Source organism: Bufo gargarizans, chromosome 2 (assembly GCF_014858855.1).
Source record: "Bufo gargarizans isolate SCDJY-AF-19 chromosome 2, ASM1485885v1, whole genome shotgun sequence".
NCBI classification, from domain to species: Eukaryota; Metazoa; Chordata; class Amphibia; order Anura; family Bufonidae; genus Bufo; species Bufo gargarizans.
In genome coordinates, this window is record NC_058081.1 from 504,394,632 (window position 1) to 504,421,069 (window position 26,438).

Here is a 26,438-nt window from a genome sequence, read left to right on the forward strand (position 1 = left end):
ACAAAAAATAAAAAAATTGGAAAAAAATAAAAAATATAAAATAAATATATAAATCACACCCCCTTTACATCCACCTACAAAAATAAATACCTAAATAACAATATATCATCGCGACCTAAAATTCCCAAAACGGCGAAGTGTGTAACGGAAAAAGGGTCAAAATTGCCAATTTTCCATTTTTTCATTTCTTCTCTTACCCCAAAAAATGTATAAAATGTCACGCACACTCCAAAATGGTATCAATAAAAACTACACATTGTAAAAAACGAGCTCTTAAACAGGTCAGTAGACATAAGTATTAAAAGTTATGGGGGTCAGAATATGGGGATTTCAAATGTATTTATTTTTTTATCAAAGTTTAAATTTATTTTTACACTATTTAGACATAAAAAACCTACACATATGGAGTATCGTTGTAATCGTATTAACCCATAGAATGAAGGGCAGTTTTGCCGTAAACGAAAAGCTGTGGGAACAAAACCCGTAAAACGGTGGGGAAATTGCGTTTTTTTTTTCCAATTCCACCCCATTTGGAATTTTTATACCGCTTCCCACTACATTTTATGCCATAATTAATGGTGGCATTAGAAAGTGCAACCTGTCCCGCAAAAAAGTAAGCCCTCACACAGCTATGTGACTGAAAACATTAAAAAGTTATGGCTCACAGAAAATAGGGAAGAAAAATGAAAACGAAAAAACCTCTGGTATCCTAAGGGTTAAATAGCCAGTGTTCAGGCTCAGTCCTTTGAATCCTGAGTTAAAAAATAGCTGTCTGGCTTGAAGTTGTCCTAGAGCAGCATCTATATAAGCAGACAAAAAAAAAGTATTGATTTCAAGTGTGTAAATCATAATTTAGTGATTTTAGATTCAGGATCTTTAGTAAGAGACTGCAATAAGTATAATGTATTATTTTATAGTTTTTTTTATTTCTCTTTTCTTGAGTAATCCCCATGTTTGTGTTCCATCAATGACAGCGCAGTCCAGTGCACATCTTGTCAAATGCATGCAGTCCTGGAACAGCCGTTTGCGGGTGCACATGAATAAATATGAGCAAACTGCCCATTTGGAATTGTACATCCTGTGTTTAAACGAGCAAATTTCAACATTGAGATACCTTTACAATATGGAAAAGAGTTTGCAGGGGAGGGTGGTAGCATGGAGGATCAGGAAAGTCAGGTAGGTAGCTGGATAACAGAAAGAAGTGTAGAGGGAAGAGTGCCAGGGAGGCTAGCCTGGATCTGAAACACCCCAACAAGTTTGCAGATGAGGGGGATGTCAGTTCAAGGAGAGCACTGCTTCTGCCAGACACCCTCCAGTCAGGAGAATGTCAACTCCAGTAAGCAGGGGACCTGGGAAGCAGGACATGGTGGTGGGAGACTCTATTATTAGAGGTACAGATAGGGCAGACTGTCACTAAGACTGGGATTGTGTGTTGACTTCCTGGCGCTTGAGTGCAACATATCACAGATCGGGTTGATAGATTACTGGGAGGGGCTGGCGAAGACCCAGCGATTATGGTATACAGTACATTGGAACCAATGACAAAGTTACTCTACTTTCACACTCGCGATTTGGCTTTCCGTTTGTGAGATCCATTCAGGGATGAAACTGAGCCAAATGGGGATGGATTCGTTTTCACTGACACAATCTGGCACAATAGAAAACGTATCCATCGTCCATTGACTTTCAGTGGTGTTCAAGACTCATCCGTCTTGGCTATGTTAAAGATAATACAAACTGATCCGTTCTGAACGGCTGCAGACGGTTGTATTATCTGAACTGATCTGTCCATGACTGGGAGCTGGGGTGGAATGGAGGAAGGGACTAGAATAGTTCACAAGGAAAGGTGTAGGGTAATAAATATCCAAAAACCTCTTAATTGTATGTATATTGATGCCAGAAGGCTAGCCTGACTAATAAAACTGGTGAATTAGTGATGTGTGTGGAGGACTATGACATAGTGGGAATAACTGAGACATGGCTGGATGATAGCTATGACTGGGCAGTTAATGTACAAGGTTACAGTCTGTTTAGAAAGGATCGTCAAAACCGGAGAGGGGAAGGGGTCTGCCGTTATGTAAAGTCCTGTCTAAAGCCCACTGTCCGAGAAGATATAAGTGAGGGACATGAACATGTGGAGTCACTGCGGGTAGAAATACATGGAGGCAAAAACAATAATAAAATACTGATAGGGTTTTTGTTTTACAAACCACCTAATATAAGAGTCCACAGAAAATCTACTACTAAGGGAAATAGACGAGGCAACAAATCATAATGAGGTTGTTATTATGGGGGAGTTCAACTACCCATCTATAGTGGGAAACTGAAACCTGTAGACCTCATACAAGAAACAGGTTCTTGGCAATAACAAAAGACAATTGCCTTTACAAACTGGTTTAGGATCCAACTAGAGGGCCAGCCATACTGGACTTAGTACTAACCAATAGGCAGGTTGGGGGACACCTGAAAAATAGTGAACCTAAAATAATACCCTTAAAAAAAGTGTTTCTTCAGGGAGGCACAAAAACACCAAACTTCTAAAAAGCACAATTTGACCATCTAAGAGAGGCCATAAGAATGCAGCCACAAAGTGGGATATTTTTAAAGGCTTCCTCAACTGTGGATGTGAAGAGGAGCATACCGTATGGGAGTAAGGCCTCTTTCCCACGGGCCTGTGCGGATCCGCAATACACGGGTGCCGTTTCGTGGGCATTCCGCATCACAGATGCGGACCCATTCACTTCAATGGGTCCGCAAATCTGGAGATGTGGAATGGTGCACTCCGTGGGGTTTGGTCCTGTACTTTCGTTCCGCAAAAAGATAGAACATGTCCTATCTTTTTGCGGAACGGCCGGATCGCGGACCCATTCAAGTGAATGGGTCCGCGATCCTCTGCGGCTGCCCCAAGGACTGTGCGCGTGCATTGCGGCCCGCATTATGCCGGCCGCAGCGCCACCACGGGGTGCACATACCCGTGGGAAAGAGGCCTAAAAAGGTGAGGAACAGGAAAAAAACTATGTGGATAAATAGAAATGTTAAGGGAGCAATAAATGACAAAAAGAAAGCATTTAAATAGCTAAAACAGGAAGGTAGTGAGAAAGCATTGAAAAATTTAAAGGAAAAAACTAAAATATGTAAGGGTCCATTCACACGTCCGTGGTGTGTTGCGGATCCGCAACACACCCGGCCGACACCCGCTATAGAAATGCCTATTCTTGTCCGCAGCTGCGGACAATAATAGGACATGTTCTATCTTTTGCGGAGCTGCGGACCGGAAGTTCGGGGCTCTCCGCTTCACGTCCGGGCCCATAGAGAATGAATGGGTCCACACCCGTTCCGCAAAATTGCGGAACGGGTGTGGACCCTTTTGCGGACGTGTTAATGGGCCCTAAGAGACGGATAAAAGCAGCCAAGCTGGAGACGGAGAGATTCATTCCCAAAGAGACTAAAACTAACCCCAAAATGTTCTTCAGCTATATAAATGGTAAAAAGTATGAATCTGAAGGTGTTGGCCCTTTACAGAGTAATGAGGAGGGAGTCGCAGAGAGCGAGGAGGAGAAAGAAAAGCTATTACCGTATTTTTCGCCCTATAAGACGAACCGGCCCATAAGACGCAACTAGGTTTTTGAGGAAGAAAAATAAATAAAAATTTTTAACCAAAAGGTGTGCTTTTGGTGGGTTTTGAACTATGGTGGTCTGTGCATGACACTACTATGGGGGATCTGTGGATGGCACTGTTATGGGGGGATCTGTGGGTGGCACTGTTATGGGGGGATCTGTGGATGGCACTGTTATGGGGGGAATCTGTGGATGGCACTCTTATGGGGGGATCTGTGGTTGGCACTGGTATAGGGGTGATTTGAGGGGGGCACTGTTATGGGGGGGACCTGTGGATGGCACTGTTATGGGGGGTGATCTGTGGATGGCACTGTTATAGGGGGGTGATCTGTGGATGGCACTGTTATGGAGGGGGATCTGTGGATGGCACTGTTTTGGGGGGTGGATCTGTGGATGGCACTGCTATATATGTGTCACCCACAGATCCCCCACCCCATAACAGTGCCATCCACATATCCCCCACCCCATAATAGTAGCATCCGCAGATGCCCTAATATACCGGAGCTAAACCTGTTGGAGGGGGGAGGGAGGAGGGGTGGATGGCATGCAAAGGCGGCGGGGCTGGTGCGGTCACTGTACTCCGGCCCCGCCGTTCACTCACTGCTTTATTGACTAAACCTTTTATATTAATAACCTTAATTGAAGTTCCGATCCCCAGCCCCATCTGTACTACTTACTAAATGTCCTGTAGCAGGCAGAGCAGGGCGGCTGGCCGTTACTCACTGATGTCACGTGCCTGCGCCGCCTACTTCATTCATAAAGTAGGCAGCGCAGGCACGTCACATGACATCAGTGAGTTCCGGCTGGCCGCTCGCCCTGCTCTGCCTGCTACAGGACATTTAGTAAGTAGTACAGATGGGGCTGGGGATCGGAACTTCAATTAAGGTTATTACTATAAAAGGTTTAGTCAATAAAACAGTGAGTGAGCGGCGGGGCCGGAGTACAGTGACCGCACCAGCCCCGCCGCATTTGCATGACACCGGCCCCTCCTCCCTTCCTCCTCCAGCTGATACATCGCAGCCTGCGATGCTGCAGCATCGCAGACTGCGATGTAAAATGGCAGCATTCGCCCCATAAGACACAGGGGCATTTTACCCCCACAATATTTTTTTCTCCACTCTAATCACTGAGGAAAATAAACTGTCAGATGAAATGCAGAATGTAAAAGTAAATTCCCCATTAAAGGGGTTGTCCGGGTTCAGAGCTGAACCCAGACATACCCAGAATTTCACCCAGGCAGCCCCTCTGACAAGAGCATCAGAGCAGTTCATGCTCTCCTTTGCCCTGCACTGTAAAACGGCTAGGGCAGCGCTAAAGCCCGCCCATCAGAGCCCGTGATGTCACCAAACACACTGCCAGGTGGAAGCCTCTGCCTGGCAGTGTGTTGAAGGGAATAAAATAGCCCTGACAGGGAGCTTTTCACAGGATTGGCTCATAGCAAATGTGGTGCCAATATTCATAAAGGGTCCAAAAGCAGGGTCTGGAAACTATAGGCCGGTAAGTTTAACATCTGTCGTGGGTAAACTGTTTGAAGGTTTTCTAAGACATGCCATCTTGGAGTACCTCAATGAAAATAAGTGAATAACGCCATATCAGCATGGCTTCGTGAGGGATCGGTCATGTCAAACTAATTTAATCAGTTTCTATGAGGAGGTAAGTTCTAGACTTGACCGCAACGTGTCAATGAATGTCATATAGTTTGAATTCTCCAAAGCATTTGATACTGTACCACATAAATGGTTAGTACATAAAATGAGAAAATGGAGGGAAATGCGTGTATGTGGGTAACTGGCTCAGTGATAGAAAATAGAGGGTGGTTATTAACGGTACACACTCAGATTGGGTCACCCGTCACTAGTGGGGTACCTCAGGGGTCTGTATTGGGCCCTATTCTCTTCAATATATTTATTAATGATCTTGTAGAAGGCTTGCATAGTAAAATATAAATTTTTGCAGATGACACTAAACTGTGTAAAGTAATTAACACTGAAGAGGACACTATACAGCTACAGATGAATCTGGATAGATTGAAAGCTTGGCCTGAGAAGCGGCAGACAGTGGTGTGCCAAGGGGGGAAGGGTGGGGGGGCTATCGGCCCCGGGTGCCGGCTCTCAGGGGGGTGCCAGAAGCAATGAGCGCTTCCATCAATACAGATGGAAGTGCTCATTGCTGGAGCGCAGAGATCCGGGTCCTGTCACTCACCGCTCAGCTCCCTGCACTCCTCCTCTCATTCAGGCCGGCGGTGCTCTGAATGGTGAAGCAAGAAGACTTCTCCCCACTCTACCATTCATCCTGCAGGCATGGATCGCGCTGCCGGCCTGGGTGCAGCCAGATAAACTGAATAATCTTCGCCCACACAGTGCTGTAGAGCAATCTGTGCCGGCGGGGAAGAGAGGTATGTGAGCAGGGGCGGGCTGGGCCGGGCCTAAAAAAACGGCCGCCGGGCCACCCATCTTTGCTAAAAATTATTTATATTTTTTATTCTTCAGGGCCGCACCGCCGATCACCACAGGCGGCGCGGCCCTGGATATAATTGCGGCGGCGGGGTGGTAGTGTGTGCTGTGAGGCAGGGGAGGGACTCAGGGAGAGGCGTGTCCCTCCCCTGTTCTTCTGATTGGCCGCAGGCACTAATGCCTGCAGCCTATCAGAGGCCGGCTCAGGCAGTGCGATGACGTCATTATCATCGCGCCGCCTGAGTCGGGCGGCACATTGTCATGGAACCATGAACCAGACGTACAACAAGAGATAAGTGGAAATAAGAAGGCTTTATTGAAAATCAAGCTGTAAGCAAAAGTCCAAACGGATGGCTAAACCGAAGCAGGGTCTTGCGTAGCCAGAGGTCAGGAACCAGAAGGGTAGTCAGACGAAGCCAGGATCAGGAACCAGCGGGGTAGTCAGACGAGGCCAGGATCAGGAACCAGAAGCAGCAGCAGTCTTAGAAGCATGTGAACACAGGAGGACCAAGCAAGGAACTGAAGCCACAGACCTCCTATATATGAGCTAGGCATCCAGCTCCTCCCAGTGGGAAGGAGAAGCCGCAGGGTGGGAGGCTACAAGAAACCCAGAAACCAAGATGGCCGCCAGCACATGTCAAACGAAGGAGAACAGCAAGAAGGTAAGACCATGACAGTACCTCCCCCTCAAGGGCCCCTCCTCCGCGGAGTAAGGAACGGTTTCTGAGGGAAGCGTGCGTGGAAGGCTCGGAGCAAAGCAGGAGCATGGACATCTGCGGAGGGAACCCAGGAACGCTCCTCTGGACCATAACCACGCCAATGGACCAAAAACTGCAACCGACCGCGGACCAGGCGTGAGTCCAGGATATTGCTCACCTCATATTCCTCACGATTGCCCACTTGGACCGGACGGGGCCGAGGAACCGAGGAAGTGAAACGATTACACACCAATGGCTTCAACAGGGAGACATGAAACACGTTGGAGATCCGCATGCCAGGAGGAAGCGCAAGGGCATAGGCTACCGGGTTTACCCTGCGAAGGGACCAACAAAGCGAGGCGCCAGCTTGGGAGTGGGCACTCGAAGGTTGAGGTTGCGGGTGGACAACCATACACGGTCTCCGACCTGGTTGGAAGGAGCAGGCGCTCGTCTGCGATCAGCCTGGAGTCTCTGGCGCTGCGCAGAGACCTCAAGGGACCTCTGGATCTGTACCCAAGAAGCACGTAGGACGGAAAGGTGATCCTCCACAGCTGGAATATCCTGGGGAGAGAATACCTCCGGTAACACGGCAGGTTGGAACCCATAATTGGCCATGAAGGGAGACGTCCCAGAGGAAGAGTTCACCGGCGTGTTCCTGGCAAACTCAGCCCAAGGCAGGAGGTCAACCCAATTGTCTTGGTGATCGGAGACATAGCAACGAAGGAATTGCTCCAAGGCCTGATTGGATCGTTCTGCGGCCCCATTGGACTGAGGGTGGTAGGCCGAGGAGAAAGAGAGATGAATCCCCAACTGGGAGCAAAAGGCGCGCCAGAACCTGGACACAAACTGACTCCCCCGATCCGACACAATCTCCTTGGGCAAACCGTGCAACCGGAAGACCTCCCTGGCGAAAATCGTGGCCAACTCTTGTGCAGAGGGTAACTTCTTGAGAGGAACACAGTGGCACATTTTGGAAAACCGATCCACAATCATGAGAATGACCGTATGGCCTCGGGATGCAGGGAGGTCCACAATGAAATCCATCCCCAGGTGTGACCATGGGCGCTCCCCGGTGGCTATGGGTTGCAAAAGGCCCAACGGAAGGTGCCGAGGGGACTTACTCTGGGCACAAACGGAGCATGCCGCTACATATGCGGCGATGTCGGAACGTAGAGAAGGCCACCAGAACAGACGTGAAACAGCCCAGGACAGCTGATTCTTTCCAGGATGCCCCGCGGCCTTGGAGTTATGGTAGGTTCGCAACAAAACATCTGCCGTTGGGTCTCCCAGAGGGAGCACCAGATTGAGCCGCCAAAATCTGCTCACCCAGGGGAGAGGTCAGGCTGGTGCGAATGGCGGCCAGGATCTGATTCGGAGGTATGACCGAAGTCGGAATCGACTCCTCCCCGGACAGCTCGGAGTACTGCCGTGATAAGGCATCCGCTCTGATGTTCTTGGAACCGGGTAGGTAGGAGACCACGTAATTAAAACGTGACAAGAACAGAGCCCATCTGGCCTGACGTGGTGTCAATCTCTTGGCCTCAGAAAGGTAGGTCAGATTCTTGTGGTCCGTCAGGATGAGAACCGGAACCACCGAACCCTCGAGCAAGTGCCTCCATTCTTTAAGGGCCTGCACGATGGCCAATAACTCCCTGTCACCAATCTGATAGTTGCACTCCGCGAAAGACAGTTTCCGGGAGTAAAACCCACAAGGAAGCAGAGGACCCTCTGGTGTTCTACGCTGAGACAGAAGGGCGCCTACTCCCGTCTCAGACGCGTCCACCTCGAGGACAAAGGGCAACCCAGGGTTGGGATGCGACAGAATCGGAGCCGACATAAAGGCGGACTTTAGAGCCTCAAAAGCTCGGATGGCCTCGAGCGGCCAGACCTGGAAATTACTGCCCTTCCTGGTCAGATCCGTGAGAGGCTTGGCTAGCATAGAAAAGTCCCTGATGAACTTCCGATAATAATTGGCGAAGCCCAAAAAGCGCTGCAGGGCACGGAGACCACTGGGCTGGGGCCACTGTAAGACAGCCGAAACCTTCTCAGGATCCATGGAGAACCCCTCAGCGGAAATGATGTAACCTAAGAAGGTTACCTGGGATCGGTGAAATTCGCATTTCTCAAGCTTACCGAACAGCCTGTTCTCTCGTAACCGTTGCAACACTCGTCTGACATCCATAATGTGGGCCTCCATGGATTCAGAATATACCAAGATGTCATCCAAATAGACCACCACACACTGCTGCAACAGGTCACGGAAAACATCGTTGATGAATTCCTGGAAGACTGCGGGCGCATTGCACAACCCAAAGGGCATAACCAAGGATTCATAATGACCGGTCCTGGTGTTAAACGCGGTCTTCCACTCATCGCCCGCCTTGATCCTTACCAGGTTATATGCCGCCCTCAGGTCGAGTTTGGTAAAGACCGTGGCCCCTTTGAGGCGATCGAACAGCTCGGAAATCAAGGGTATCAGGTAAGCGTTCTTGATCGTGATGCGATTGAGACCCCTGTAATCGATGCAAGGCCTCAACTCACCGCCCTTCTTTTTCACAAAGAAAAATCCAGCCCCTGCCGGGGACGAGGATTTGCGAATGTGTCCGCGTGAAAGCGCCTCCCTCACGTACTCCTCCATGGCCTCATTCTCCGCTACCGACAGTGGATAGACTTTGCCATGAGGAGGAACGGCACCAGATTGTAACTCTATGGCACAATCGTATGGGCGGTGCGGAGGTAGGGCAACCGCGCGCACCTTATCGAATACATCCCGGTACTCTTCGTATTCAGGAGGCAACAGAGAGTCCGAGGAAGTACACAGCAACTTGACAGGCCCATGGATGCAACTAGCCCCACACTGCGGTGACCACGAGAGGATCTCGGCCGATCTCCAATCGAAAGTCGGATTATGCTTCTGGAGCCAGGGGTACCCCAAGACCACCGAGTAGTGTGGAGACGAAATCACCTGGAGACAGACCGACTCTCTGTGAACGGCACCAATGGCTATCCCCACTGGAAGGGTCTCATGAGTCACGTGTGGCGGCAGAAGGGGTCTGCCGTCTATCGCCTCAAGAGCCAGTGGGGAACCTCGAGGCTGCAGAGGAATGGAATTGGCGGCAGCGAACACACTATCAATGAACAAACCACCAGCACCAGAGTCCACCAACGCCTGGGTCGTCACCGAGCCCCCGACCCAGGAGAGGACAACAGTGATCAGTGGTTTGTCAACACGGGAAACTGGGGACGAGGAGACTCCACCCAAGATCTGCCCCCGACAGGATCTCAGGTGCGAGCGTTTCCCGGACGGTTCGGACATGCCAACCGAAAATGCCCACCGAGACCACAGTACATGCATCGGCCCTCGCGTCTCCGGAGTACCCTCTCCCCCTCGGACAGGCGAGCAAACCCCAGCTGCATGGGTTCACCCCCAGACAAGTCATCCCCAGGAGGCGTGGGAGGAGAGGGAGGCACGGGTGGGACAGCAAACGTAGGCGCCAATCTGTTAGAAGACCTCTGCAGGCTCTCCTTAAAGGAAGGTCTCTCCCTGAGTCTGGTGTCAATCAAAATCAGGAAAGAAATAAGAGACTCGAGCTCCAGTGGTAGGTCCTTAGCTGCAACCTCATCCTTCAAGGCATCCGAGAGACCATGAGAGAAAGCAGCGACCAGAGCCTCATTATTCCAGCCCACCTCTGCTGCCAGGGTACGAAACTCAATGGCGTATTCAGCTACGGATCGTGAACCCTGTCTGATGGACATAAGGAGCTTCGCAGCAGAGGCAGCACGAGCCGGCACATCGAATACCTTCCGAAGAGAAGCAACAAAACCGGAAAACTCGGCAACCACCGGATTGTTGTTCTCCCATAAAGGGCTGGCCCAGGCCAAGGCCTTGTACGAGAGCAGCGAGATCAAGAAGCCCACCTTTGATCTCTCAGTAGGAAAGGCATGTGGCAGCAACTCAAAATAAATGCCCACCTGGTTAAGGAAACCTCGGCACTGAGTTGGCTCTCCCCCAAAGCGCTGTGGAAGGGGGGCAGAACCGGTCATACCCCGAGACACCGCAGGCGCAGCAACAGGTGTCGGGGTAGACTCTGGCGCAACAACCGGAGCGGCAGTAGGAGCGGGCCCAGGAGCGACAACCGACCCATCAGCAACGGAAGCGAAATGAGCCGTGCGTTCAAGCAGGGTTTGCAACGCCACAGCGAACCGACCCAACAGGTGATCCTGCTGATCAAGTCTGGCAACCAGCGTAGGTAGCGAGGATGGCCCTGTACCGTCAGAATTCATGGCTTGGTCCTAATGTCATGGAACCATGAACCAGACGTACAACAAGAGATAAGTGGAAATAAGAAGGCTTTATTGAAAATCAAGCTGTAAGCAAAAGTCCAAACGGATGGCTAAACCGAAGCAGGGTCTTGCGTAGCCAGAGGTCAGGAACCAGAAGGGTAGTCAGACGAAGCCTGGATCAGGAACCAGCAGGGTAGTCAGACGAAGCCAGGATCAGGAACCAGCGGGGTAGTCAGACGAGGCCAGGATCAGGAACCAGAAGCAGCAGCAGTCTTAGAAGCATGTGAACACAGGAGGACCAAGCAAGGAACTGAAGCCACAGACCTCCTATATATATGAGCTAGGCATCCAGCTCCTCCCAGTGGGAAGGAGAAGCCGCAGGGTGGGAGGCTACAAGAAACCCAGAAACCAAGATGGCCGCCAGCACATGTCAAACGAAGGAGAACAGCAAGAAGGTAAGACCATGACACACACAGCAGGGACACAGGCCGGAAGAGGCCTGCATCGCTGCTGATGGAGGTAAGTATTCGTGTTTTTATTTTTTATTTTTCTTTGTGGGGGGAGCTGGCACTATGTGGGGGGGATCTGGCACTAAAAGAGGGATCTGGCACTATAGGGGGGCTTGCACTATAGGGGGGGGCTGGCACTATTGGGGGGATATGGAACTATTGGGGGGGATCTGGCACTATGGGGGGCTTGCACTATAGGGGGGCTGGCACTATAGGGGGGCTGGCACTATGGGGGAGCTAGCACTATGGGGGGGCTGGCACTATAAGGGGGCTGACACTATGGGGGGGATCTAGCACTATTGGGGGGATCTGGCACTATGGGGGGCTTGCATTATGGGGGGCTGGCACTATAGGGGGGCTGGCACTATGGGGGAGCTAGCACTATAGGGGAGCTGGCACTATTGGGGGGGATCTGGCACTATGGGGGCTTGCACTATAGGGGGGCTAGCACTATGGGGGGGGGGCTGGCACTATGGGGGGAGCTGGCACTATGGGGGGGGGGAGCTGGCACTATGGGGGGGGTGGCACTATGGGGGGGGAGCTGGCACTATGGGGGGGAGCTGGAACTATAGGGGGCCTTACACTATGAGAGGAGCTGGCACTATTGGAAGAGCTGGCACTATAAGGGCATTTCTTACTGGCACATTATGGGGGGGCACCATGGGGGAGAGGAGCACTATGGGGGTATCTTGGGGCTCTAAAGTGGCTTTTTTTTTAATTATTGGCACATTCTGGGGGGCACTATAGGGGAGAGCAGCACTATGGGGCATCTGGTATTACTATAGGGGCATTATTTGGGGGCACTATGGGGAAGTGGGGGCTCTAAAGGGGCCTTTTGTATTGGAACATTATGGGGGGCACTATGGCATTTGGTGGCACTAAGAGGGCATTTTTTACTGGCACATTATGGGAGGCACTATAGGGGAGAGCGGCACTATGAGGCATTATTTGGGGGCACTATGGGGGAGTGGAGCACTATTGGGGCATATGGTGGCACTAAGAAGGGGCATTTTTTTACTGGCACATTGTGGGGGAGAAGAGCACTATAGGGGCATCTGCTGGGGGACTGAGAAGGGGCATTTTTTTACTGGCATATTATGGGGGACACTATGGGGAAGGGGGAGAGGAGCACTATGAGGGCATTTACTGGGGCACTATATAGGGGTATTTTATACTGGCATACATTATGGAGATATTAGCTCAACTGCGGGCACTAAGCGGGGGTATTTTCATATTATAGGGAGAATTAGTACTACTAGGGGATATTATGGGGAGCTTTACTACTACTGGGGGGCTATGAGGAACATGATTACTAGGGCACTAAAGGGGCATTATTACTACTAAGTGTGCTCTGGCAGAGAATTATTTCTATTGGTGGGATTTTGGGGAGCACTGTTACTTTGGGGAGCACCCTGGCATAGTATCAGCTTAGCACAATTATTTTTGGGGGACATTATCTTTATACTATTAGTGTCTGGGCGCAGTTATTTTTTAGAGCACTGTGTGCCAATAATTGTTTAAGGGGGCACTATCTGTGTGGTAGTAGCATTCCCAGGGGTACTGTTTCTGCAGTATAGTATTGGAGGCACAGCGGGCACAGTATTGGGGGCACTATCTGTGTGGTAGTAGTATTTCCAGGGGGACTGTTTCTGCAGTATAGTATTGGGGTGGCAGGAAAGGGTGTTCAGAAGATGTGAAGATGATGGAAATGTGGGAAACTAATGTCTGTTTGTCAATCTCTGCAGAGACAGGAGATGGCAGAAAAATCATCATGGCGGTCTGGTCTGAATGGAGAAGATAAAGAAAGAGAACGTCTACAACAAAGGTGACATCACTGGATTTAAGAGGTATGAGGTGCTATGTTGGAGAGGAGATGCTCCGGCTCCTTCCCCTGCCATTTGCCGAAGGAGGATTCAGAGCTGGGTGAGTACGGCCAAAGGGGGCAGCAGGCCATGGGCGGGTGGCAGATGGTGGGGGGAACCACAGGCCTTGAGCAGGATCTGGGGAGGGAGGAGAGCGGAGGAGCTTCCTGGCTGTAGCCTGCTGTTTATTGTATAATGTGAAGCAGGCAGTGCAGCCAGGACAAGTCTCCCCTCTCCGTATGATTTGTAGAGACAGGCTGCAACTATAGAATGTCAGCGGTACAGTGTTTGTTGGGAGTGGCCTATTATATGTAGGAGGGGCTTTGATAATGGGCGGGGCTAAAATGGGCCACTTGACTGGATTTGCCCCCGAGGACTAAGGCTGCCAGCCCTCCCCTGTATGTGAGCTTCAGGAACGGGACAAGGTGTTACTGTGTTACTATTATTATTATTTTTTATACAGAGGGGGCACAGACGGGTTTATTACTATGGAGGGGGAACAGAGGTCTTTATTACTATAGAGGTGGCACAGAGGTCTTTATTACTATGGAGTGGGCACAGAGGACTTTATTACTATGGAGGGGGCACAGTGCTAGAGGGCATTACTACAATGAAGGGGCCACAGAGGGCATTATTACTGTGACGGGGCAAAGTGTGCATTATTACTGTGAAGGAGGCACAATGGGGATTTCTACTATGATGGGGGCACTGAGGGCATTACTAGCACAGTGGGCATTACTACTATTAAGGGGGCACAATGGACATTATTACTGTGAAGGGGGCACAGAGGGCATTACTACTATTCAGGGGGCACAATAGGCATTATTACTGTGAAGAGGACAATGGGCATTATTACTATGAAGGGGGGCACAGTGGGCATGATTAATATAAAGGGGGCACAATGGGGATTATTATGAAGGGGGCACAAAGGGGATTATTACTATGAAGGGGGGCACAATGGGGATTATTACTGTGAAGGGGACACAATAGGGATTATTACTGTGAAAGGGGCACAAAGGGGGCATTACAACTGTGAAAGGGGCACAGAGAGGGAATAACTACTGTGAGGGGGGCACAATGTGGGCATAACTACTGTGAGAGGGCATTAGGGTTATTCAGTTTAGAAAAAAGACAACTGAGGGGAGATCTAATAACTATGTATAAATATATCAGGGGCAGTACAGAGATCTTTCCCATCATCTATTTATACACAAAAATGTGACGAGGGGACAGCTTCTGCCTCTGGAGGAAAGAACGTTTGTACATAAACATAGAAGAGGATTCTTTAAGGTAAGAGCATAATCACAGATGACCATCCTATAAAACTTAGCCTTTATTTGTATAAAAATAAAAAACACATAAAGTGCCCCTAGTAGACCAATACATAAAAAAAGAAAAATAGTCCTGTAGAAGAGACAATCCTCACACTGGTGGGCACATAGAGGGCAGGGATTTGTGTGATGAACGATGTTTGGGGGGACTGTCTCTATAGAGGACCCTATCTACGTTCTGCCCTGCCTAGATAATTACACCGGTGACATGTGTAATTACATGTACATTGATAAAGATGGAGTGATCCGGATGTATTGTTCTATTGCAGGTGTCTGTTATTAATGGCCGCCACTCCCTGCGTGGCAATATCTTAGATACATTGATATATACCGTGGACATGCAAGTAGTAACCATTTTACTAGCAGAGAGGGTCCCTGTCTGTTCAGCCTAACATATATATGTTATGCTGTTCTTTGCTTCCATTAAGCCAGGCAGTACAGTCCCTCTCTGTACCCTATACAGGTGTACTCAGTTCACCAAGCTGCCCCTGTTGGGCAACATCTAACGGAGTCTGGTAGTATACAGACACATAAATAGCAACCACAGTAGCAAACTAGAGAGGCTGTGTATATGTGTTGTTTGAATATTCTTTTCAACTCCACGGTTTATATTTGATTTATACTGTTTGACATTAGTATCTATATGAACCACGCCTTTACAATCTTCTAGGCTAACTAATTGTAGTCTGCTCTATATTCCCGGATCAGGGCGATTCTAGGGCATCCAGGAGGTTCCTGATACGGGATTGCCCCTATCGGGACGGCCATTCCGTTCTAGGCAGGGGAGAACGTAGATAGGGTCATCTATAGGGACAGTCCCCCCAAACATCGGTCATCACACGAATCCCTGCCCTCTATGTGCCCACCAGTGTGAGACTTGTCTCACAAGAGTATTTTTCTTTTGTTTCCTGTTTTGTTGATAAGTTAGATTTTTTTTATGTATTGGTCTACTAAGGGCACTTTATGTGTCATACACGCGTTCTTGTGATTGACCACAGAGGCATCCAATGACAAACAGCCATGTCTACACTGAGGTGTCCAATGAAAGAGACTTCCTGCAGAGCAATTTCCTGTGTGTTTATGTACAGAGGAGAGTGTGTTAAAACCATGGATCTCTGCAAACGACGACGAACTGCAGCAATAGTTGCAGCAGTGCATATAATGCGTTTGAGGAGAAGGAGACTGAGCAGGCGATGGTTCTGGGTCCATCCTGTGATTGCGAACCGACACCAAAGTACGATAACCTACGTGCACACGTGGAGAATTTTTTTTCATATACACGGATGTTCATAAACAGGTTAGTACATATACATTGCTTATTGTTGTGGTGTCCCTTATGATGGTAGCATCATAGATTAGATTTTTAAGCAGACGGTATAGCAAGATAGAAAACAAAGCTTGAATTTTATCAACCGGTTTCTGATGTATGTATATGTGAGTAAAATGTTTTTCTTTTTTTTTTCTAAACAGTTTTTTATTTCATGTATTACATGGCCCATATGCTCTTTTCACGCACCATGTCATTGCTTAATTGTCAGTATTGTTAACCCTCACCGTTTTTATTTTCAACAGCTTTGATGAGCTCCTGGGGTTGATGTCCATCCCTTTGCAATGGCAGGAGACATTCATGAGGGACAGCATAGCACCAGTGGAAAGACTGATCATAACTTTGCGGTAAGTAGACTAATCACTGCACAAATAATCCTTTGCGTTGTGCTGTGGCTGTATATTTAGTGTGCCCTGTGGGTTCTGCTGCTGCAGGTTGTGACCTATGTGTGTTTGTGCAGGGGGTATGGCATGTGTGACTGTCCTAAATATGTGTAGCACAACCATACCTAGTTGAACCACATTTAAATAAACTACAAACCCCCCAAAATAGAACCAAAAAGACACAAACACTTGAGAGTTAAATAGTCATAACTTTTTAGAATTATAAATAACAGTAAAAACGGGGATTATGACAATCCAATGTGGGCTGCATTTTGCCTCCTCAACATAGTTAAACACCCTGGAGGCAAAAATGAAAAAGGTGTCTAGAGTGACAGATAAAACTACGAAACTACTTTGGCCAAATTCACAAATCTTGGTATTGGGGAGTGCAAAGTCAGGCTCGCCCTCCTGCATTCCCGCCCTTATTCCACATGTGCAAACGCCGACCTGCGTTTGGCTGCTTGTGGTGGTGCTGTGCCCCAGGCTGGTGGAGGGATAGCCATAGGGTGAATGTATGCGTGGTTGCCATGTGTCGTGAGGGTGGTGCATGGGTGGTTGTGGGTAGGTTTGGGACGTGTGTGTGTGAATGAGTGTTGCATAGAGAGGTGCAATTGTTTGGTGTGTGGTGCTATCAGGTGGAACAAAGGAGTCAATACAGCTGGTTATTGCATCCTGTAGTTCTGTCTGTCGACTACTGGGCACCTTTTTCATTTTGTCCTCCAAGCTGAGGAGGAAATGGGCCTCGCACCAGAGCTTGGGGACCGGATGGGCTATGGCATCAAGGCAATCAATGAGCCTGTCCTCTTCGCGTTCAAGCCTCTTTTTTCTAGGACGAATAATTGTCCTACTGCGGGCAGGTTCCAGGGCAGGTGGGGCAGTAGGTATGGGGGTTGCTGATGGTGGGGTGGGATTGGGTGGGGGTGGATTTGGGGGCCCAGTAGAGCCGCAGGCATCACTTTCCCGGGTGGCCTCCTCCTCCTGCCTCTGAGTAGCCTCCCAGCTACTGTCGGTGCTGTTAACAGGAAAGTATAGATAAGTATGTGCAATATATGAATGTGAATGAATGTAATGTTACACATGACCCTCACAAACATTAGTATTGACTTGACTAACCTACGCATTTCTGTGCAGGGAATTAGGAATGCCAATTGTTCTTCATGAACATAGCTGGATGGGTCACTTGCAGCTGCTCCGCTCCTGTATTCACGCTCCTTGCGTCTGTGCCGCATGAAGGCATCCTTGAGGCTCTTCCATTTACATTTGAGGATATTGACTGTTGAAAAGAAATATAAACATCAACTAATGTAATTGTTCTTTCATTTTCCATATCTTAGGTATTTAGCAACTGGACAGTCATTGGTTAGTCTGCACTATGCCTTCATGATTGGGAAATCGACAGCAAGCAACATCATCCAGGAAACACGCTGTGCCATATGGGATGTCCTTCATGCTGTTGTGATGTCCAAACCCAACAAGGAGGAGTGGCTGAAAATTCCGCAAACATTTGACAAAACATGCAATTTTCCCAACTGTGTGGTAGCGCTTGACAGAAAGCCTATCCGCGTGATCAAACCCAAGAGGAGTGGCAGTCGATTTTTTAATTATAAGAAATTATTTTCGGTTGTCCTTTTTGCTGTATCTGATGCCAACTACTGCTTCAGATACATAGATGTTGGATCGTATGGAAGCAGCTCAGACTCTGCGGTATTCGCCCATTCAGAGTTTGGACAAATGCTGAATCACGATGCTCTGGACCTTCCGGGGAACACCACGCTGCCTGGCACCGCTGATCCTGCCATGCCTTTCGTCTTTGTAGGAGACAAGGCATTTGCTCTGGGTGAGCATCTTATGAGGCCCTACTCAAGCCATGGACTGTGCCTTGAGAGGAGGGTCTTTAATTATAGACCAACCCGAGCACGCAGGGTGGTGGAGTGCGCATTTGGCATACTGTCTAACAAATGGCGCTTTCTGCACTCTCCAATCAACCTGAAATTGGAGAACGCCATCTCTGCGGTTAAGGCAGCTTGTGCCCTTCACGATTTTGTACGCCAGAGGGATGGATTCAATTTTGAGGATTCATTGGTGCATTCCATGGAGAGTACAAATTGCAACGGCGTCCGTGGTAACACATATGGTGCCACCATTAGGGACAAGTTTGTGGCCTATTTCATGTCACCGGAGGAGGAGACTTCTTGCCTTTTATTCTATTTGCTGTGTGTTGCATTGGTAGTTGTTGTTTTTCTGAATAAAGTTGATTTGTATTTGACTATGTTCTGACCCTTTGACTATGTTCTGACTGTAGACAATACACCCCAAAGAAGCTCCTGTACTTCTTTGGGCGTAGGACGTTTTACAGTGCGTTCGTACGCGATGTAATACGCGCAGGTGAGAACCATGCCCATAGGGAAACATGGGTTTTCGCCTGTTGAGCGTTTTACAGCGCGTAGGAACGCGCTGTAAAACGCTCAGGTGTGAGCCAAGACTAAAGGTAAGAAAAGTAAGACTATGGAACTCTCTGCCTGAGGAGGTGGTGATGGTGAATTCACTAAAAGAGTTCAAGAGGGGCCTGGATGTATTTCTGGAGTGTAATCATATTACAGGCTATAGCTACTAGAGGTGTCGTTGATCCAGGGAGTGTTGTAGAAATATTAATAGTAGAAATCCGCTCTCATCAGACTTTGTGCAAGGACAGGCAAATCCCTCAACCGCAGTCAGACAAAGGTGTTACCATCTTGAGTTCTTCTGAGCAACTGCCCCTCCTCCACAGTCTGCTCACCTTTTATTTAGTCACAGTAACAATAGAAAAGGGGCTGGCCCATCACCCGACCACTTACTTCATGTAATAAGGATACTGGAAGTGATGACACAGGAAGATGAGATGGTTCAGGTACATGTCAAAGGACAGGGGATTGCATCAACATGGGCCGAACAGTACAATGCACACACCCCATCCCTGTATAAGGAAGGATGAGTAATGTCCATTGTCTGATCAGCAAGGTGGCCGCCCATCCCCCATCACTGTCAGCATGGACCCCATTCAATACTGCTCAAAGTGACCAGTATCTAGTGAAGATCATTCTACTGGTTCTTATAGGTTTGAGATTATCTGCGAGACATTGCTATGGCTATTGTCAGTATATGGTACGAGTATACCGACAAGGCAGATATGCATGTCTTAAAAGCAGATATTTATCCAGAAAGGGATAGCAAAGCCGCAGCAGAGGTATAATATGTATCTCTCGTTATGCAGACTTCACTTCTCTAATGTGTATAGACATTTGAAGGGAAGAAGCCTAGTGCATTGCACTTAGTGCTCACAGACTGGCAAACGTCCCCCATACACACTGAGAACACGTCTCCAAGCCCATGAGAAGGTTTTCATACTGACCACTGGTCCCGATTCAACCCAAGTACCCTCTGCTAGAGCGTTCTATGGTTAAATCCGACACAGGGAGACAGATGACAATCTATAAAAACACACACACATCCTAAGATAAAATGTCTGCATAATAAAATTTCCACAACAGGAGTTATTCGGAAAATTGGCTTCTACCTCACAGTTTTTTTGGCCTTTCTTTGTATCATCTTGTAGGATAACAGGCTAAACTGAATGGATGTATGTTTTTTTTCAGCCTTATAAATTATATTACTATGTCAAAGGTTACGTGTTACTTATGGTCCAAGTTATACATTTCACCTTGTACCTCACATATCAGTACACTGCTGTATATACTATATATCTGTACATTTGCATATGTGCCTCCCACTTGTTAAGGAACCAAAAGTAATGGGACAATTGGCTTCTCAGCGGTTCCATGGCCAGGTGTGTGTTATTCCCTCGTTATCCCAATTACAATGACCAGATAAAAGGACCAGAGTTCATTCCAAGTGTGCTATTTGCATTTGGAATCTGTTGCTGTCAACTCTCAAGATGAGATCCAAAAAGCTGTCACTATCAGTGAAGCAAGCCATCATTAGGCTGGAAAAAGAAAACAAACCCATCAGAGAGATAGCAAAAACATTAGGCATGGCCAAAACAACTGTTTGGAACATTCTTAAAAAGAAGGAATGTATTGGTGAACTCAGCAACACCAAAAGACCCAGAAGACCACGGAAAACAACTGTGGTGGATGACCAAAGAATTCTGGTGAAGAAAACACCCTTCACAACAGTTGGCCAGATCAAGAACACTCTCCAAGAGGTAGGTTTATGTGTGTCAAAGTCAACAATCAAGAGAAGACTTCACCAGAGTGAATTTCAGAGGGTTCACCACAAGATGTAAACCATTGGTGAGCCTCAAAAACAGGAAGGCCAGATTAGAGTTTGCCAAACGACATCTAAAAATACTTCACAGTTCTGGAACAACATCCTATGGACAGATGAGACCAAGATCAACTTGTACCAGAGTGATGGGAGGAGAAGAGTATGGAGAAGGAAAGGAATTGCTCATGATCCTAAGCATACCACCTCATCAGTGAAGCATGGTGGTGGTAGTGTCATGGCGTGGGCATGTATTGCTGTCAATGGAACTGGTTCTCTCGCATTTATCGATGATGTGACTGCTGACAAAAGCAGCAGGATAATTTCTGAAGTGTTTCGGGCAATATTATCTGTTCATATTCAGCCAAATGCTTCAGAACTCATTGGACGGCGCTTCACAGTGCAGATGGACAATGACCCAAAGCATACTGCAAAAACAGCCAAAGAGTTTTTTAAGGGAAAGAAGTGGAATGTTATGCAATGGCCAAGTCAATCACCTGACCTGGATCCGATTGAGTATGCATTTCACTTGCTAAAGACAAAACTGAAGGGAAAATACCCCTAGAACAAGCAGGAACTGAAGACAGTTGCAGTAGAGGCCTAGCAGAGCATCACCAGGGATGAAACCCAGCGTCTGGTGATGTCTATGCGTTCCAGACTTTAGGCTGTAATTGACTGCAAAGGATTTGAAACCAAGTTTTAAAAAGTGAAAGTTTGATTTATGATTATTATTCTGTCCCATTACTTTTGGCCCCTTAACAAGTGAGAGGCACATATGCAAACTGTTATAATTCCTACACCGTTCACCTGATTTGGATGTAAATACCCTCAAATTAAAGCTGACAGTCTGCAGTTAAAGCACATCTTGTTTGTTTCATTTCAAATCCATTGTGGTTGTGTATAGAGCCAAAAATGTTAGAATTCTGTTGATGTCCCAATATTTATGGACCTGGCTGTATATAGTATATATAGCAGTGTAGTGATATGTGAGGTACAAGCTACAATAGATACAGTGGGTACAGATATATCAGTACACTGTTGTATATACTGTATATAACTACACTGAATCTATTATAGCTTATACCTTACATATCAGTACACTGGTGCGCCCCGGGTGCCGGCTGTGACAGGGGTGCCAGCAGGCCCAGAAGCAATGAGCGCTTCCATCAATACAGATGGAAGCGTTCATTGCTGAAGCACTGACACCCGTGACTCAGTCCCAACTACTGCGGCGGGGCAGGGAGCGGAGCGCATAGTTCCCTGCCCCGCCGTCGTTCACCGCCATAGGCTTCAGGCCTACTATGCCTGAAGCCTATGCGGTAGTGAAATCCCATCGCAGGCGCGCGTGATGATGTCATCGCGCGCGCCTGTGCCGGGACTCAGCAGCACAGTGCCGGGACTCTGCAAGCAAGCGCAGGTAAGTATTTAGCTTTAGGGTTTCCTTTCTTTTTTTTTTCTTTTGCCAACTTTGGGGGACATGAGGGGGCCACCCCGGCACAGAGGAAGTGTGTGGGAGCAAACTTTTATTTTATAATGTGGAAACTTTGGGGACATGAGGGGGGTACACACAGGAGGACATGGGGGGAATATGGTGGGATACTGTGTGGCAAAGTGGGGGGGCAATTTATTATGGGAGGGATGGCAATGTGGGGGACACTACTGTGTGGGAGGCAGCGTGGGGGACACTACTGTGTGGGGGATACTACTGTATGGGGGCAGTGTGTGGGACACTACTGTGTGGGGGCAGCGTGGGGGAAATTGCTGTGTGGGGGGCAGCATGGGGGACACTACTGTGTTGGGGGCAACATGGGGGACACTACTGTGTGGGGGGCAACATGGTCGACACTACTGTGTGGGGGACACTACTGTGTGGGGGCAGCGTGGGGGAAATTGCTGTGTGGGGGGCAGCGTGGGGGACACTACTGTGTTGGGGGCAACGTGGGGGACACTACTGTGTGGGGGGCAACGTGGTTGACACTACTGTGTGGGGGGCAACGTGGTCGACACTACTGTGTGGGGGGCAACGTGGTCGACACTACTGTGTGTGGAACACTACTGTGTGGGGGGCAGCGTGGGGGACACTAGTGTGTGGGGGGCAGCGTGGGGGACACAACTGTGTGGGGGCAGCGTGGGGGACACTACTGTGTGGGGGATACTACTGTGTGGGGGCAGTGTGGGGGAAATTACTGTGTGGGGGCAGTATAGGGGGCAATGTGGAAGACACTACTGTGTGGGGGACACTACTGTGTGGGGGGCAATGTGGGGGACACTACTGTGTGGGGGGCAGTGTGGGGGACACTACTGTGTGGGGGGCAGCGTGGGGGACACTACTGTGTGGGGGGACTATTGTGTGGGGGGCAGCGTGGGGGAAATTACTGTGTGGGGGCAGCGTGGGGAACACTACTGTGTGGGGGCAGCATGGGGGACACTTCTGTGTGGGGGACACTACTGTGTGGGGGGCAGCGTGGGGGACACTACTGTGTGGGGGGACTACTGTGTGGGGGCAGTGTGGGGGAAATTACTGTGTGGGGGACACTACTGTATGGGGGCAGTGTGGAGGACATTACTGTGTGGGGGGCAGCATGGGGGCCTTTCTATTGGAGAGGCACTGTAGAGGCCAGTCTTTTATTTCTGGGGACACTATAGAGGGATTATTACCTGGAGCACAAAATAGGATGTTATTATTATCACTGGGGGCACTCTAGGGGACATTATAGCTGCTGTAGACACTATAGGAACATTTGGGGTCATTTATCAAACTGGTTAAAGTATAACTGGCTTAGTTGCCCATAGCAGCCAATCAGATTCCACCTTTGATATTTGACAGCTCTTTTGGAAATCCAGTTCTACTTTACACCAGTTTGATAAAGCACTCCAATTATGTCTATTAGGGTCACTGTTTTTTCAGCAGTATAGTACCTGGGGCATTGGGGAGCACAACGGGCACAGGTAAATTGGAAAAATTGAGAAACCTAACGTGTCTGTGTTACAAACTCTGTAGAGACAAGATGCGGCTGAAAGAATTTCAGCAGAGGAGAAGAGGAAAGAGAAGGTCTACATGACAGGAGATGTCCCTGGATGTAAGAGGTATGTGGTCAATTATTGGGGGGGGGGGCAGAGAAATAACCTGCCCCGGGTGCCAAACACCCTGGGCACGCCACTGCCGAACTGCACTAATTATGCAGGATTCACACCATCATTGCAGTTAATGTAATGTCATATAAGGCTGCTGACTGCCCTATGACAGTTTGGCACCCGGAGAAACTTCTCCCCTGCCCTCCCGCTACACATCTCTGGCCCTCTGTGTGTGAGAAACTCAAATCTACGTCAGTCAAGGGCTGTTGAAGACTTCAGCTATAACAGAACAGTTTCTTGAGTAAGTTACAGTAAATCCAGTGGGCTGTAATAGGCTCAGCCCCTCCTGCTAAGCCATGACCCTTTTCTAGTCACTTTAGAAAATCAGAAAAAGATGCAAATATGGCATGCGCCATAACTTGCAACTTTTTAATGCCATAATAATATGGCATAAAGACATAGATAAATATCCCTGAATGAATTCAATAAATTATAAGGAAACAACAAGACCACACATTGTTAATACTACTCATACAGTAGAAACAAAAACAATGTCCCCAACACTTTCCAGCAGATGTTGTGCTTCTAGCAACGGGTCAACAAAAGGGTTTAGTGACTATGTCCTTGGGACACTATGTTTCATAGAGTTCTGATTATCCTGTAGAATCCCTCGTTTTTAAGGTTTGTTGCTCCCAGATGGTGGTGGGAAACCGAAAATAGTCACAATGTTCTCCTGTCAACTAACCTCAATGACCCGTTAATCATCATGGCATTAACATCCATGTTCTTCTCAAAAACTATTGTCCAACATAATGCCACAACTATGACTAATGATTTATAGTGACTTGTTTTCTATAGGCAGTATGCAAAAATAAAAACTTAGGCTTTCTGGCACAGACTAGGATTATAATTTCATAACAGTAGGAATTCTGTGAGGTTCTTGACCAGAACAGCTGCTCTTAAAGCACATCTCCAGATATCTTGTGCTGACTAGACAACATAACCTTGACAAACATCCAACTAGGGACAGAGGATGAGATAAAATATAATTATTAATGCACTCTTTATGTCGTCTTGAGATGTTATGGTGCATTCACACTGAGCTTTTTCAGCATGGATTTTGGCATGCATTCCACCCCCAAAAATGCACACAACCCACCTCCCATTCATTTGAATAGCAAAATCACATGTCAATTTTTTAGTGCAGATTCTGCACTGAATCCACATCCAACATTCCCACTAAAATGGGTAGGATCAAAAACTACATTTAAAAAAACTTTATCATGGAAGATGCATGGAATTTTGAAGCAGATTCAGAGTAGTTTTTTTTGTTTGTTTGTTTTAGCACAGAAAAACTTTGTGTGAACTTACCCTAATTGAAATTGCACAGTTAAAGGAAATATCCAACTTTGCAACCGCTTTTAATTGTTTCAATGCATATTAACGCCTTCCCAGACATAGGCCTCATGCACACGACCGTTGTTTAATTCCGTGTCCGTCATTCCGTTTTTCGTGATTTTCTGCAGACCCATTGACTTTTAATGGGTCAGTTGAAAACTCTGCTAATGCACCGTTTGTCATCCGCGTCCGTGATCAGTGGTTTCAGTCCGTCCAAAAAATATAACCTGTCCTATTTTTTTCACGGAAAACGGTTTGCGGACCCATTCAAGTCAATGGGTCCGTGAAAAAACGCGGAGGCACACAAGATTGTCATCCGCGTCCACGCGTCCACGTCCGTTTTTTTCCTATCATTTGCATGGCAAACTTGACTTAGACTTTTTTACTTTCCTTCATGTCTGGTGATCCTCCAAAAATAAAGGAAAACACACGGAAACTAAAATGGAAACGGATCATGGAACAACGGAACCCCATTTTGCGGAACGGAACACAACAACGGTCGTGTGTATGAGGCCATAATAGTACGTCACATGTCAGGTCTTTAAAGATGGCACCCAATGCTAATGCATTGGAGTCTATGAGAAGAGCAATCCAATGATTGCTTGTTATAGTTACCTATGGGGACTTTAAAAAAGTTTTTAAAAAAAATGCTTTAAAAAAATAAATTTAAAAAAATCTAAAAATAGCCGAGTTTTTATGATGGCTTCTGCAGTGACCAGGAACGGGTTTGCTGACGCCACTTTTAATGCAGTGGCTGGGTCCGATGGATAATATATCCTGTATTTGTCGTGACGCCAATTGCAGCGTGCGCAGAGTATTATTCCAGGGCCCTTCCAAGGTGTTATAACGCACGTCCTAGATTTGGAATGCCAGAGTGGTATAATGGCCTATAATGTCTCTGTGGTGCTGTGGTAGTTGTGTCACGGTGTCTCTTACCTGGGTTCGGCCGGACTCCTGGCTCCTGGCTCACTTGCAATAAATTTGAATGTAGTGATAGTAAGGAATAATAAAGGACCTTAAGATGAAGTTTAACCATTTATTTACTTGAAATAACTTGCATCCAAGTGGTAAACAGCTTTGGTCTCTTGGTCCCAGCAGGTTTTGCCAATCATTGGCAGGAATGAGTACTTCTGCTTTAAATATGAAGCTTGCAGGATAAAATGTCTGCTTGGTAGCTCTGTAACTGCGGCAGGATTAGCTTCTGCACCTATCTGGTACCTTCTCCTGTATGGGAAAAGAC